At 38.7% G+C, this 15,994-nt stretch overlaps 1 long non-coding RNA gene across 1 annotated transcript in view; it reads right to left on the reverse strand.

Moving 5' to 3' along the window:
• Nucleotides 1-10,541: 10,541 nt before the first annotated feature.
• Nucleotides 10,542-15,994, reverse strand: part of LOC112647897 (uncharacterized) — a 77,404-nt gene continuing 71,951 nt past the window's right edge. Inside the window, exon 4 of the long non-coding RNA XR_003128557.2 lies at nucleotides 10,542-12,475. This is a non-coding gene — a long non-coding RNA (uncharacterized LOC112647897). The remainder of the gene's footprint in view (nucleotides 12,476-15,994) is intronic.

The following is a 15,994-nucleotide window of genomic DNA, read 5'->3' on the forward strand; positions in this document are numbered from 1 at the left end:
ATTTTGATATTTAAGCACCTTCATTCTGGCAGGCTCTTATATTGTTTCAGGTGTCTTGACTATCCCTCCCTCCAAAAAAAGGAAAGAGAAATTAAATTGGGTTATATAATTTTCTTGCACCCTGAAATGACTAAAATGGGTGTTGGAACATAATGGATTCCTGTGTTTTCTAAGTTAAATTGAGATGAAGTGGTACTTTCTAGGTGCTCCAACAAAATTAACCAATTATTACTGGCAACAGTCTTATAAGGAGTAAGGGTACAAGTACTTTAACATCCATTCTGTTTATTACTTAGCTCTGTTCTTGGGAAGGTTGTTTACCTTCTAGTGACTCATTTTTATCATCTATAATGTAGGGGTGATAACACACTTAATTTTGTTGGCTGTTTGCTGTATGCTAGGAACATTGCTAAAATTTTTTTAAACACATAGCAGGTACAAATTGGCATCATGATGCATAAAATAATTGTTACATTTCTTTAGTTTTTTAAAAAAATCAAATCAAATCTAACTTAATTCCCACCTACCAGGGTTTATGAAAAAACATTCTGAATAGTTCTCTACCCCCCAGTTGTGCGATTGATATGAACTTTAGGTTTACACAATACAGAGAAGTTGGACTTTACTTATTCTACATGTGCATCATTTTATGTACTTATTAATCAATTTTAGAGATCCATTTAAAGCCAAGTGGCATTCTTCTCTAGTATTTTGATGGTTTCCCATTTCACATGTATGTCTTTCATCCATTTAGATGGCTAACAGACACATGAAAAGATGCTCAACATTACTCATCATCAGGGGAATACAAATCAAACCATGATGAGATACCACCTCACACCTGTCAGAATGGCTAAAATTAACAACACAGGAAACAACAGGTGTTGGTGAGGATATAGATAAGAGGAACACTTCTGTACTGTTTCTGGGAATGCAAACTGGTGCAGCCACTGTGAAGAGCAGTTTGGAGGTTCCTCAAAAAGTTAAAAATAGACTTATCCTATCATACAGCAATTGCACTACTAGGTATTTAAGAAGGATACAAAAATACAGATTCAAAAGGGTACATGCACTCCAATGTTTATAGCAGCATTATCAACAATAGTCAAACTATGGAGAGAGCTCATTCAACTAATGAATGGATAAAGAAGATGCAGGGGACATATATGTATATATAGTGGAATATTATTCAGCCATCAAAAAGAATGATGTGGATGGAGCTTGATGTGGATTATGCTAAATTAAACAAATCAGTCAGAGAAAGGCAAGTACCGAATGACTTCGGTCCACATTCATATGTGGAATTTAGGAAAGAAAACAGATGAACATATGGGAAGGAGGGAAAGAAAAAAAGGAGAGAAGTAAACAAGCCTAAGTGACTCTTAAAATAGAGAATAAACTGAGGGTTGATAGAGGGAGGTAGATGGGGGATGTGCTGGATGAGTGATGGGTATTACAGAGGGCACTTGTGATGAGCACTGGGTATTGTATGTAAGTGATAAATCACTGAATTTTACTCCTGAAACCAATGTTGCACAGTATGGTAACTAACAAAATTCAATAAATAAATAAATAAATAAATAAATAAATAAATAAATAAATAAAGGCAGGTGGCTTTGCAGTTCTTGGTATTTATTCCCTCTATTATTTCCATACCAAATAAGCATCTAGCCCTTTGCTATAAGCCTGTAGTTCTCAATGCTGGTGAGGGGAATGTGGCCTTCCAGGACACATTTGGCAATGCTGAAAGAGATTTTAGGTTGTCACAACTCGGAGGGGAGGTGTTAATGGCATCTAGTGCATAGAAATCAGGATGTTGCTAAACGTATTACAATGCCCAGGACAGTTCCTAACAACAAAGAATAATGCTGCCCCATATATCAATAGAGCCAAAGTTGAGAAACTGTGCTCAAGTACCACTGATTCTGTAGACAGACTCATGGGAATGCTTCTGTTTGTTGAGAACCAAGAAGTGTGACCAGAACTCAACTTATCCCAGAATCTCCTGAGCTTCCACCTGCTTCAGATAGGGTTCCAACTATCTCTTTCTTCTTCTTCAAAATGCATTAGCTTCCCTTCCTCCTCCCAACTCTGCTGAAATTGCAGGTTCCTTCCAAACAAATACCAGTTTGGTTCCTACAAAGACTAGTTTGAGATTTTCTTAAAGATGGATCTTGAAACCAAAAGAAGGTAGTTACTTCTGGAGTAAGCAGCCCAGAAAACAGCAGATTGGCTGTCCATCCTACCTCAGGAAAAACAAGAAGGGAATTAATATCTCTCAAGTGATCCTATAACATTTCTCAAATAGAAAACTTAAATGAGAGCAGTAAGGCTACTTGTCTACGACCACTAAGTGATTAAAGACCTGTAGCCATAATTGAAAGCTAAGTTTAGCAGTTCAATGTTATCTTTGATAAGAAAAGGTCATATTTAACTATGAAGTTGATAGATGGCCTTAAGTCACTTTTGAGATCACTTCATCCAGGTAAACTTAAAACAGAAGAAAAAGAACACATGTTTCCCTATAGCACACGTTTTATTTTAAAATATTTTAGTGAATTATAAAAATATATTTTAGTGAAATATACAAGCTCAAAAGCACATATCTGTGTACAGTTTCATGTATTATAAATGTAACCAGTAAGAAGATCAAGAAACAGCACATTACCAGTGTCCCAGAAGCCCTCTTGTATTCCCTTCCCCACTCTCCCCCAATCTAATATAGGTTTTCACATTTAGATTACCTGCAGATGCCTCTCCGGAACCCAACAATATCAAATTCTATTTTCTTTTTTTCATCTCTCTCTTTTTCCCCCCTCCTTCCCTCTCACCTCCTTTTTTCTCCTTCCCTCCTCTCCCTGTCTTACTTCCTTTATTCTTGGCTAGTATGAATTCATCATATGCTTTATTTCATTAGCTTTAATATATTTGGACAAATATAACGAAGAATAGGTATGAAGTAAAGAACTATTACAGTAGAGGAAAAGTACTGCAAAGTTTTACCACTATTACGGTAATGCTGGTTGCTCTTCTAAATCCATTACTACGAAGTATCTGGTTCTATGGAACTTGGCATTGCATATATGAATTTTAGAATAAAATATCATATACTGGAAGAAAACCATTGTAGACTGACAAAAACAGTAAACAGAGAAATTACAGGCAGTATTAAAAAAAAAAAAAAAAAAAGGTCCCTCCTGGATTCTTCTTTCTTCTATGCTGCTTTGGGATGTGTTTAACATTAAAAATCAATAATTTATCACTTCCAAATATTCCTTAGGCCAATTTCCCCCTCATCTAGTAAAGCTTGGTTAATTTTAACCACTTAGAGAATTGGCAGAATGTTTGAATTATAGACCATGTACTAGATACTCTTTTTTTGACAGTGAGACTGAGGAATGGAAGAAATAGGAGTTACACCTGCAATAAAAATTAATTATATTGCAACAGGGCTTTATGCGGGGCAGCTGTTATGTTTCACAGGGTGAATTTGATGAGTGAGATACCCAAATCTGGGGAATAATCAGCCATATGAAATTGGAGCTTTTGTTATTTGTTTAAAAAATGCAATCTTATTTCTAAGAACGTTCAGTTCTTCAAACTAAGTGAAAAGCCCTGCCAAAGAGAAGCCTTGCTGACCCTAAGAAATAGAATAAGGGCACATCTATCTGTAATCAGCACCTTAATTGCTTTAGTACAAATAGTGAGCACTACAGTACTTGAAAACAGTGATTAAACATTCCTATGATCTTCTTTACCTGTGAATTTGCTTAGCCTGTCCTTTCCTCGTGAATAATACACAATCTGAGTTTTAGTAAAACTTTTATATATTTGGACTAGCGCAGTTCTATTTAGTGAAATAATGCCATAAAAATCTGGGGAAATTACTAAACCTTCTAAATGCCTGGTTATACCAAACAAATCAGCTGTTTTTCAGTTGATTTAGCTTCTAAGTCCATCTTAACATGGCATAATGTACTTAATGACCCTTACTGTGATTGAATGGACCGTTAAGACAGCCCCAAACTCTCCGAATTTGGATCTTAGGTCTTTCTCATTGGAATGTGAGGAAAAGTTAGTTGTCTATATTTTTCCTACAGAACTTTAAAGTATAGATACTTTTGGAGCGCAACAATTCTATCAAATATCATAATGAAATATAAATTATTGGGGGGAGGGGCAAGATGGTGGAAGAGTAGGGTCCCCAAATCACCTGTCTCCACCAAATTACCTAGAAAACCTTCAAATTATCCTGAAAATCTATAAATTCGGCCTGAGATTTAAAGAGAGACCAGCTGGAATGCTACAGTGAGAAGAGTTCGCGCTTCTATCAAGGTAGGAAGACGGGGAAAAAGAAATAAAGAAACAAAGGCCTCCGAGGGGGAGGGGCCCCGCGAGGAGCCGGGCTGAGGCCGAGGCGAGTGTCCCCAGGACAGGAGAGCCCCGTCCCGGAGGAGCAGGAGCTGCACCAACCTTCCCGGGCGGAAAGGGACCCGCAGGGAGGTGGAGCAGGACCCAGGAGGGCGGGGATGCCCTCGGGCTCCCCGGGACAGTAACAGAGCAACTGCGCGCCCAGGAGAGTGCGCCGAGCTCCCTAAGGGCTGCAGCGCGCACGGCGGGACTCGGAGCAGCTCGGAGGGGCTCGGGCGGCGGCTCCGCGGAGGGGGCTGCGCGGCCCCGGGAGCAGCTCGGAGGGGCTCGGGCAGAGGAAGAGGCTCCGTGGAGCGGAGGCGGAGGCGGCGGCTCCGCGGAGGGGGCTGCGCGGTTCCAGGAGGAGCTCGGAGGGCTCGGGCGGCGGCTCCGCGGAGGGGGTTGCGCGGCCCGGGAGCGCGAATCCAACAGCGCAGGCTCCGGAGCACAGGGCGCCGGGACACAGCCCAGGATCCGGCCTCCCCCAGGACAGGCAGAGGCCGGGAGGGCCCAGGACAGCAAGGACGCTCCTGCCCCGAGCTGAGCAGATCAGCGGCCCCGCCCCGGAGCCTCCAGGCCCTGCAGGCGGAGTTCCTGCCGGAGCTGAATCCAGGTTTCCAGAGCTGGCCCCGCCACTGGGGCTGTTCCTCCTGGGGCCTCACGGGGTAAACAACCCCCACTGAGCCCTGCACCAGGCAGGGGCACAGCAGCTCCCCCAAGTGCTCACACCTGAAAATCAGCACAACAGGCCCCTCCCCCAGAAGACCAGCTAGACAGACAACTTCCAGGAGAAGCCAAGGGACTTAAAGTACACAGAATCAGAAGATACTCCCTCGTGGTTCTTTTTTTTTTTTGTTTTGCTTTTTGATTTGTTTCCTTCCCCCACCCCCTTTTTTTTCTCCTTTCTTTTTCTTTCTCTTTTTCTTCTTCTTCTTTTTTTTTTTTCGTTTTTTTTTCTTCCTTTTTTTTCTCTTTCTCTTTTCTTTCCTTCTTTCTCTCCTCTCTTTTTCTCCTTTTCCCAATACAACTTGCTTTTGGCCACTCTGCACTGAGCAAAATGACTAGAAGGAAAACCTCACCTCAAAAGAAAGAAATCAGAAACAGTCCTCTCTCCCACAGAGTTACAAAATCTGGATTACAATTCAATGTCAGAAAGCCAATTCAGAAGCACTATTATACAGCTACTGGTGGCTCTAGAAAAAAGCATAAAGGACTCAAGAGACTTCATGACTGCAGAATTTAGAGCTAATCAGGCAGAAATTAAAAATCAATTGAATGAGATGCAATCCAAACGAGAAGTCCTAACGACGAGGGTTAACGAGGTGGAAGAACGAGTGAGTGACATAGAAGACAAGTTGATAGCAAAGAGGGAAACTGAGGAAAAAAGAGACAAACAATTAAAAGACCATGAAGATAGATTAAGGGAAATAAACGACAGCCTGAGGAAGAAAAACCTACGTTTAATTGGTGTTCCCGAGGGCGCCGAAAGGGACAGAGGGCCAGAATATGTATTTGAACAAATTCTAGCTGAAAACTTTCCTAATCTGGGAAGGGAAACAGGCATTCAGATCCAGGAAATAGAGAGATCCCCCCCTAAAATCAATAAAAACCGTTCAACACCTCGACATTTAATAGTGAAGCTTGCAAATTCCAAAGATAAAGAGAAGATCCTTAAAGCAGCAAGAGACAAGAAATCCTTGACTTTTATGGGGAGGAGTATTAGGGTAACAGCAGACCTCTCCACAGAGACCTGGCTGGCCAGAAAGGTCTGGCAGGATATATTCAGGGTCCTAAATGAGAAGAACATGCAACCAAGAATACTTTATCCAGCAAGGCTCTCATTCAAAATGGAAGGAGAGATAAAGAGCTTCCAAGACAGGCAGCAACTAAAAGAATATGTGACCTCCAAACCAGCTCTGCAAGAAATTTTAAGGGGGACTCTTAAAATTCCCCTTTAAGAAGTTCAGTGGAACATTCCACAAAAACAAGGACTGAATAGATATCATGATGACACTAAACTCATATCTCTCAATAGTAACTCTGAATGTGAACGGGCTTAATGACCCCATCAAAAGGCGCAGGGTTTCAGACTGGATAAAAAAGCAGGACCCATCTATTTGCTGTCTACAAGAGACTCATTTTAGACAGAAGGACACCTACAGCCTGAAAATAAAAGGTTGGAGAACCATTTACCATTCGAATGGTCCTCAAAAGAAAGCAGGGGTAGCCATCCTTATATCAGATAAACTAAAATTTACCCCAAAGACTGTAGTGAGAGATGAAGAGGGACACTATATCATACTTAAAGGATCTATTCAACAAGAGGACTTAACAATCCTCAATATATATGCCCCGAATGTGGGAGCTGCCAAATATATAAATCAGTTATTAACCAAAGTGAAGAAATACTTGGATAATAATACACTTATACTTGATGACTTCAATCTAGCTCTTTCTATACTCGATAGGTCTTCTAAGCACAACATCTCCAAAGAAACGAGAGCTTTAAATGATACACTGGACCAGATGGATTTCACAGATATCTACAGAACTTTACATCCAAACTCAACTGAATACACATTCTTCTCAAGTGCACATGGAACTTTCTCCAGAATAGACCACATATTGGGTCACAAATCGGGTCTGAACCGATACCAAAAGATTGGGATTGTCCCCTGCATATTCTCAGACCATAATGCCTTGAAATTAGAGCTAAATCACAACAAGAAGTTTGGAAGGACCTCAAACACGTGGAGGTTAAGGACCATCCTGCTAAAAGATGAAAGGGTCAACCAGGAAATTAAGGAAGAATTAAAAAGATTCATGGAAACTAATGAGAATGAAGATACAACCGTTCAAAATCTTTGGGATGCAGCAAAAGCAGTCCTAAGGGGGAAATACATTGCAATACAAGCATCCATTCAAAAACTGGAAAGAACTCAAATACAAAAGCTAACCTTACACATAAAGGAGCTAGAGAAAAAACAGCAAATAGATCCTACACCCAAGAGAAGAAGGGAGTTAATAAAGATTCGAGCAGAACTCAACGAAATCGAGACCAGAAGAACTGTGGAACAGATCAACAGAACCAGGAGTTGGTTCTTTGAAAGAATTAATAAGATAGATAAACCATTAGCCAGCCTTATTAAAAAGAAGAGAGAGAAGACTCAAATTAAGAAAATCATGAATGAGAAAGGAGAGATCACTACCAACACCAAGGAAATACAAACGATTTTAAAAACATATTATGAACAGCTATACGCCAATAAATTAGGCAATCTAGAAGAAATGGACGCATTCCTGGAAAGCCACAAACTACCAAAACTGGAACAGGAAGAAATAGAAAACCTGAACAGGCCAATAACCAGGGAGGAAATTGAAGCAGTCATCCAAAACCTCCCAAGACACAAGAGTCCAGGGCCAGATGGCTTCCCAGGGGAATTCTATCAAACGTTTAAAGAAGAAACCATACCTATTCTCCTAAAGCTGTTTGGAAAGATAGAAAGAGATGGAGTACTTCCAAATTTGTTCTATGAGGCCAGCATCACCTTAATTCCAAAACCAGACAAAGACCCCACCAAAAAGGAGAATTACAGACCAATATCCCTGATGAACATGGATGCAAAAATTCTCAACAAGATACTGGCCAATAGGATCCAACAGTACATTAAGAAAATTATTCACCATGACCAAGTAGGATTTATCCCTGGGACACAAGGCTGGTTCAACACCCGTAAAACAATCAATGTGATTCATCATATCAGCAAGAGAAAAACCAAGAACCATATGATCCTCTCATTAGATGCAGAGAAAGCATTTGACAAAATACAGCATCCATTCCTGATCAAAACTCTTCAGAGTGTAGGGATAGAGGGAACATTCCTCGACATCTTAAAAGCCATCTATGAAAAGCCCACAGCAAATATCATTCTCAATGGGGAAGCACTGGGAGCCTTTCCCCTAAGATCAGGAACAAGACAGGGATGTCCACTCTCACCACTGCTATTCAACATAGTACTGGAAGTCCTAGCCTCAGCAATCAGACAACAAAAAGACATTAAAGGCATTCAAATTGGCAAAGAAGAAGTCAAACTCTCTCTCTTCGCCGATGACATGATACTCTACATAGAAAACCCAAAAGTCTCCACCCCAAGATTGCTAGAACTCATACAGCAATTCGGTAGCGTGGCAGGATACAAAATCAATGCCCAGAAATCAGTGGCATTTCTATACACTAACAATGAGACTGAAGAAAGAGAAATTAAGGAGTCAATCCCATTTACAATTGCACCCAAAAGCATAAGATACCTAGGAATAAACCTCACCAAAGAGGTAAAGGATCTATACCCTAAAAACTATAGAACACTGCTGAAAGAAATTGAGGAAGACACAAAGAGATGGAAAAATATTCCATGCTCATGGATTGGCAGAATTAATATTGTGAAAATGTCAATGTTACCCAGGGCAATATACACGTTTAATGCAATCCCTATCAAAATACCATGGACTTTCTTCAGAGAGTTAGAACAAATTATTTTAAGATTTGTCTGGAATCAGAAAAGACCCCGAATAGCCAGGGGAATTTTAAAAAAGAAAACCATATCTGGGGGCATCACAATGCCAGATTTCAGGTTGTACTACAAAGCTGTGGTCATCAAGACAGTGTGGTACTGGCACAAAAACAGACACATAGATCAGTGGAACAGAATAGAGAACCCAGAAGTGGACCCTGAACTTTATGGTCAACTAATATTCGATAAAGGAGGAAAGACTATCCATTGGAAGAAAGACAGCCTCTTCAATAAATGGTGCTGGGAAAATTGGACATCCACATGCAGAAGAATGAAACTAGACCACTCTCTTTCACCATACACAAAGATAAACTCAAAATGGATGAAAGATCTAAATGCGAGACAAGATTCCAACAAAATCCTAGAGGAGAACACAGGCAACACCCTTTTTGAACTCAGCCACAGTAACTTCTTGCAAGATACATCCACGAAGGCAAAAGAAACAAAAGCAAAAATGAACTATTGGGACTTCATCAAGATAAGAAGCTTTTGCACAGCAAAGGATACAGTCAACAAAACTCAAAGACAACCTACAGAATGGGAGAAGATATTTGCAAATGTCATATCAGATAAAGGGCTAGTTTCCAGGATCTATAAAGAACTTCTTAAACTCAACACCAAAGAAACAAACAATCCAATCATGAAATGGGCAAAAGACATGAACAGAAATCTCACAGAGGAAGACATAGACATGGCCAACATGCATATGAGAAAATGCTCTTCATCACTTGCCATCAGGGAAATACAAATCAAAACCACAATGAGATACCACCTCACACCGGTGAGAATGGGGCAACTTAACAAGGCAGGAAACAAATGTTGGAGGGGATGTGGAGAAAAGGGAACCCTCTTGCACTGTTGGTGGGAATGTGAACTGTTGCAGCCACTCTGGAAAACTGTGTGGAGGTTCCTCAAAGAGTTAAAAATAGACCTGCCCTACGACCCAGCAATTGCCCTGTTGGGGATTTACCCCAAAGATACAGATGCAGTGAAACGCCGGGACACCTGCACCCCGGTGTTTATAGCAGCAATGGCCACGATAGCCACACTGTGGAAGGAGCCTCGGTGTCCAATGAAAGATGAATGGATAAAGAAGATGTGGTTTATGTATACAATGGAATATTACTCAGCTATTAGAAATGACAAATACCCACCATTTGCTTCAACGTGGATGGAACTGGAGGGTATTATGCTGAGTGAAGTCAGTCGGAGAAGGACAAACATTATATGTTCTCATTCATTTGGGGAATATAAATAATAGTGAAAGGGAATATAAGGGAAGGGAGAAGAAATGTGTGGGCAATATTAGAAAGGGAGACAGAACGTAAAGACTGCTAACTCTGGGAAACGAACTAGGGGTGGTAGAAGGGGAGGAGGGCGGGGGGTGGGAGTGAATGGGTGACGGGCACTGGGGGTTATTCTGTATGTTAGTAAATTGAACACCAATAAAAAATAAATTAAAAAAAAAAGAAATATAAATTATTCTACTTTACATTATCACTCTTCATTGAACATTGTCTTTTAGTATTTTTTTTCTCATTAAGACTTTATTAACCTCCTGACTGTTGGCTTAATATAGGATACAATTCAGCAGTCATTCCTGATATTCTTGGAACAAAACCTTCTTCTCATAATTCATAGTTACCACCATTACACAACCTCCGATTTTTTAAAATAATAGAAACTTTATGCTAAATAATAATCCTACAATTTCTTGAAACAATTTTGGTTCTCAGCTTGCAATACATGAATATTACAAAGAGAAATATCAATGCATTATATTTAAGGTAATACAATTTGAAATCAGGTATTCAAAAAAAATAAATCATTGTCTTTAACAAGATTTTTCTAGGGCAAAATCAAGATTATGTATATGGAAGTATTTGGAGAGTGCTTAAAATCAATGCTAATGCTCCATATTTGTCCTGTGGCTTTGGCTGCCCTCCCAGTCCAGACTGCAATTTAACAAGCATAGTATTATCTGTCTTTACCACCTCACAGCTGGAATTAATCTTCCCAGTTAACTAGTCAGTGACATAGAAAGACCTTGAATAAAAGGGGGACAAATTTACAAATGCTGGATTTGGGAAGGGCCTTCAGGAAACTTCCTGAGCCTGTGTCCTGACCTGAGTGGAGGAAGGTACCAAGAAACCTCAGGATTTTGGTCTCTGGATAGTGAGAGATAGTACTCGCAATATTTCAGTTCAATATATTTTATGATTTTGACTAAAGGTAATCCAGGGGAGATAGCTACCTCGTGGTGCACTGTATGATTGCACTGAGCAGGATTTAACAAGATATCTCATCTTGTAATTATTCATAGAATAGGTTCTCGATAAATACTTGACTGAGGAATGAAGGAAATAAAGGTATAGAGCTTACACATTTTGGGGATTTTGTTACATTTTCTGAAAGATGTTATCTCTATTTTATCCTCTCCTTTATTTTTGGCTCCTGGAAATAAATTGATTTACAATGAATATAATTTAAATGCTTTAAATTAGAGAGAGTTAGTTTAGTACAGATTCTAATTATTTATTCTGTCCATTTCTCAAATAGTATTAAATTAACTGAAATTTGTAACACTGTGTGTGTGATTTCCAACTACCCAATTCCTATTTCCATTCTATTAATAGATGTGACTATTGGTTGCATTAAATAGTAATAACTCTCCTAACTTTCTAGAAGTTATACTATTGTTTATATTGAGGGAAATATAAGAGGGAAAACCTGAAGCTGTTTTATTTCCCTTTCAAATGTTTTGTTTTTCCTTTCATGGCATTTGTCTGTATACAGAAATAGAAGCTGTTTCTGTTTTATTTGAATAATAGTCTTTTCATTTTGTGCTTCATGAATATTTTTCTCATAATCCTTATTAAATAAGTTTCCATGTTAAAATTTGGTTTATTTTGCTTACATCCTATGTTATTTTAAAGATTTCTTTCTTGAAAATGCATTTAGCTCAGCAATGTTAGTGAAAGACTCCATTACAGGCATTTGCAGAAGCATCTGTAAATCATTTGATATGAAAATGCTTCACAAATACATATTCATGATTAATTTAATGACATGACAAGATAGTCCAAATCAGATACCTATGTATTATGAATAATTAACAGTTACTCTATTAAAAATACCAGCTTAAAAATAATTTCTAGCCACGATTTACAGTAAGTAAATTAATATACTGTAATTACTTTTGTTGAACTTTAAGTTTTTCTCTGCCTGACCATTTAAAAAGGAATTAATATTTTATAAGAAAATTATACCCAGAATGTGAATCTACCCACTGCTTTTATACCCCTTTATATCTCTTAATATTGGTTGTTATCAAACAACCCAGTGTTGACATAGCTGGAACACAATATAACAATACTTCCCTGTAGCATCCCGTTGGATTTGTTATTGCTGAAACCAAGCAGAGGGTGGCACTCTCCTCCACTAAACTCTCTCAATATGATCAATCAGGCTTATTCCAGATGGCTGTTTGTGAGCTGCAGGAACAGATAGGAAAAGAATTACATGATGGGCTATTGCATTCAGGTTTTCACTTCAGCCATAACAAAATGGACTTGTTATTTTCCCCTTCATTCTGAAGTGGGGTCATTGCAAAATTCTTTCCTAAGTAACTCACACTCTTCTTGATTGTGGTTCTTAAACTTAAAGATTTTGTGTTGTGTTACCATTCTCCCGTTTCTTCCTTTATGTCAGCAAATTACATTCTCTCTCTCTCTCTCTCTCTCTCTCTCTCTCTCCCTGGCTTTTTACATTTTTAAAGAAGATTTTATTATTTATTTATTCATGAAAGACACAGATTGAGGCAGAGACACAGGCAGAGGGAGAAGCAGGCTGCATGCCAGCAGCCTGATGTGGGACTCAATCCCAGGACTCCAGATCATTCCCTGGGCCAAAGAGAAGTGCTCAACCGCTGAGCCACCCAGGTGTCCCACATTTTTATTTTAATTCCAGTTAGTTAACATACAGTTATATATTACAATAGTTTCACGTATACAGTATAGTTATTTAACATTTCCATACATCACCTTGTGCTCATCACAAGTGCACTCCTTAATCCTCATCGTCTATTTTACCCATCCCCCAGCTACCTCCCCTCTGGTAACCATCAGTTTGTTCTCTACAACTGAAAGTCTGTTTCTTGACTTGTCTATTTTTCTTTTTTCCCCTCTGCTCATTTGTTTTCATTCTAAAATTCCACATACAAATAAAATCATGTATTTGTCTTTCTCTGACTTATTTCATTTAGTATTATACTCTCCAGCTTGATCCATGTGATTGCAAATGGCAAGATTCATTCTTTTTTATGTTTGAATATTATATATATATATATATATATATATATATATATACACCATATCTTTATCCATTTATCAATCAATGGATACTTCGTCTGCTTCCATATCTTGGCTATTGTAGATAGTGCTGCTATAAACATAAAAGTGCATGTATCCATTCAAATTAGTGTTTTTTTGTATTCTTTGCATAAGTACTCAGTAGTGTGATTGCTGGATCATTAGGTAGTTTTGTTTTTTCTTTTTTCTTTTCTTTTTTTTTTTTTTTTTTTTAGAGGGAGAGAGAAGGGGTGGGTAGGAGCAGAGAGAGTGAAAGAGAGAATCTCAAGCAGGCTCTATGCCCAGCATGAAGCCTGATGTGGGGCTTGATCTCACAACCCATAGATCATGACCGGAGTTGAAATCAGGAGTAGGATGCTTAACTGACTGAGCTACCCAGGCGCCTCTCTATTTTTAACTTTTTGAACCTCCATACTGTTTTCTAGAGTGGCTGCACCAGTTTGCATTCCCATCAACAGAGCATGAATATTCCTTTTTCTTCACATCCTTGCCTATAACTCTTGTTTCCTGTGTTATTGATTTTAGCCATTCTAATGGAAATGAGGGTGATAGCTTATTATAGATTGATTTGCATTTTCCTGATGGTTAAGTGATGATGAGCATCTCTTTATGTATTGTTGGCTATCTGTGTACCTTGGAGAAATGGATGTTTATGTCTTCTGCCTATTTTTTAAACTGGATTATTTGTTTTTGAGGTGTTGAGTTTTATAAATTCTTTATTTATTTTGGATACTAACTCTTTATCAGATATGTAATTTGCAAACTTTCCCTCATTCTGTAAGTTGCCTTTCAGTTTTGTTGATGGTTTCCTTTGCTGTGTAGAAACTTTGTATTTTGATGTAGTCCCAAAAGTTTATCTGCAAATCACATCTCTTTTTTAAACAGGATATACATCTGGCTATGAGGATATGCTTCACCAAAGAAGAGCTGTGTACAACTTGACTTTATTCTTTAATGAAAAATCTCCCTTATTGTTCCCTTCTTCTCCTTCTCTTTCTCAATTTTCCCTCCCTCCACCTTCCCTTCCACCTTGCTTCCTCCCATTTTTTTTCCTTTTATTCTATTAGGTGAACCACTTTTATGGTAGGCTGAATAATAGCCACCTAAATATGTCTATTTCATAATCCCTAGAACCTGTTAATATTACCTTATATGGCAAAAGGGACATTACAGATGTGACTGAATTAAGATTCTTGAAATACAGAGATAATCCTGGATTATCCAGCCTGGTTCCTTATGATTATAACGGTCCATGTAAGAGGCATGCAGTAGTTCAAACTAGGGGAGAAGACTGTGATGATGGAAACAGAGAAACACACTTTGACCATGGAAGAAAGGACCACAAGACAAGAAATACAGGCAGTTACTAGAAGCTGAAAGAGGCAAGGAAATTTATTCTTCCCTCAGAGCTTCCCAAAAGAACTAGTGTTGCCAACACCTTGACCAGTGAAATTAATTTCAGACTTATGACCTCCAGAACTGTGAGCATATAAATTTGTGTCATTTTAAACTACCAAATTTGTGAAAATTTGTTATAGTAGCAATACCAATCTAATACAGCTTCCAAGGAGAAAAATAAATGAAATACACTAAGAATATGATTTACTACACAAACTGTTACAGAAAAAAATGAAAATGATTAGAGACTAAACATTGAGCATTGAGTGAAAAATTTTCCTGCTAACCAAGGAATTCAATCCAGCAGAGTCTTGGTAGGCTGTTGGCGTGAAGTTCAGCGTGGGAGAATGGAATAGGATCTTAAAGGCAAAATGCCATGAACCGTATCTGCCCCATATTAAGAAAGGGAGACCTCTGAGTGATACGGATTGGCTGCAGAACTAGGTTTGCCAGCTGTGTAAACACTGAGCTGATGGGCAGTAAACCCATTTGGGGATGACAGCCTCCAGCTACCTTGTGGTAGAAGGTTAGGGTTTAGAAAGGCAATAGTAAGGAAGAGGAGAGCCATACATTAAGTCTTAGTAACTCTATTAGAAGGGAAGGGGAGAAATAGGAGGAGGGAAATAGAAATAAGAATTATAACAAAATATGAGCTAACACTTATGAAACACTATCTGCTAGGAATGTCTTAGGTGCTCTGCATGTGTTAAATAACTTATTACTCATAACCATACAAGAGGGATACTGTAATTGCCACATTTTATAGATTAGGAACCTGGAGAAATTACATAATTTGGCAAAGGTCATGGAAGCTTTGGCCAAATTAGATTCAAACTCAGGCCTGCCTAACTCTTAAACCAAGCTCTTCCCTTGTCTCCTGTTGAACAGAACTTGCTTTGACTTTGAGTATAACTGGAGCTCATTCTATCTTTATTATTTTATTTTACTATTTACTATGTGGCAGTTACCATTGCTGCCATTAGATAAGCCCAAAGTAACACTTCTGGGGACTTTAAGAATTACAAACAATTCTGTTAAAAGATAAACTGAGGCATATTAAAATTTTTAAGAGTTTATCTTTGCAAAAATCTATTGGAATCAAATTCCAAATCAGAAATGTTTAGGAGCACTCCACTGGGAGGAGCTAGGGGAAAAAGTTTTACAGAAGTAGTAGAAGTAAAGCAAAGAAATCATTTGGGAGATCCCCAAATGTTATTTGGGAAAGCCTATTTGGCTTTTTGTGAT

Source organism: Canis lupus, chromosome 7 (assembly GCF_003254725.2).
Source record: "Canis lupus dingo isolate Sandy chromosome 7, ASM325472v2, whole genome shotgun sequence".
Lineage (NCBI taxonomy): Eukaryota > Metazoa > Chordata > Mammalia > Carnivora > Canidae > Canis > Canis lupus.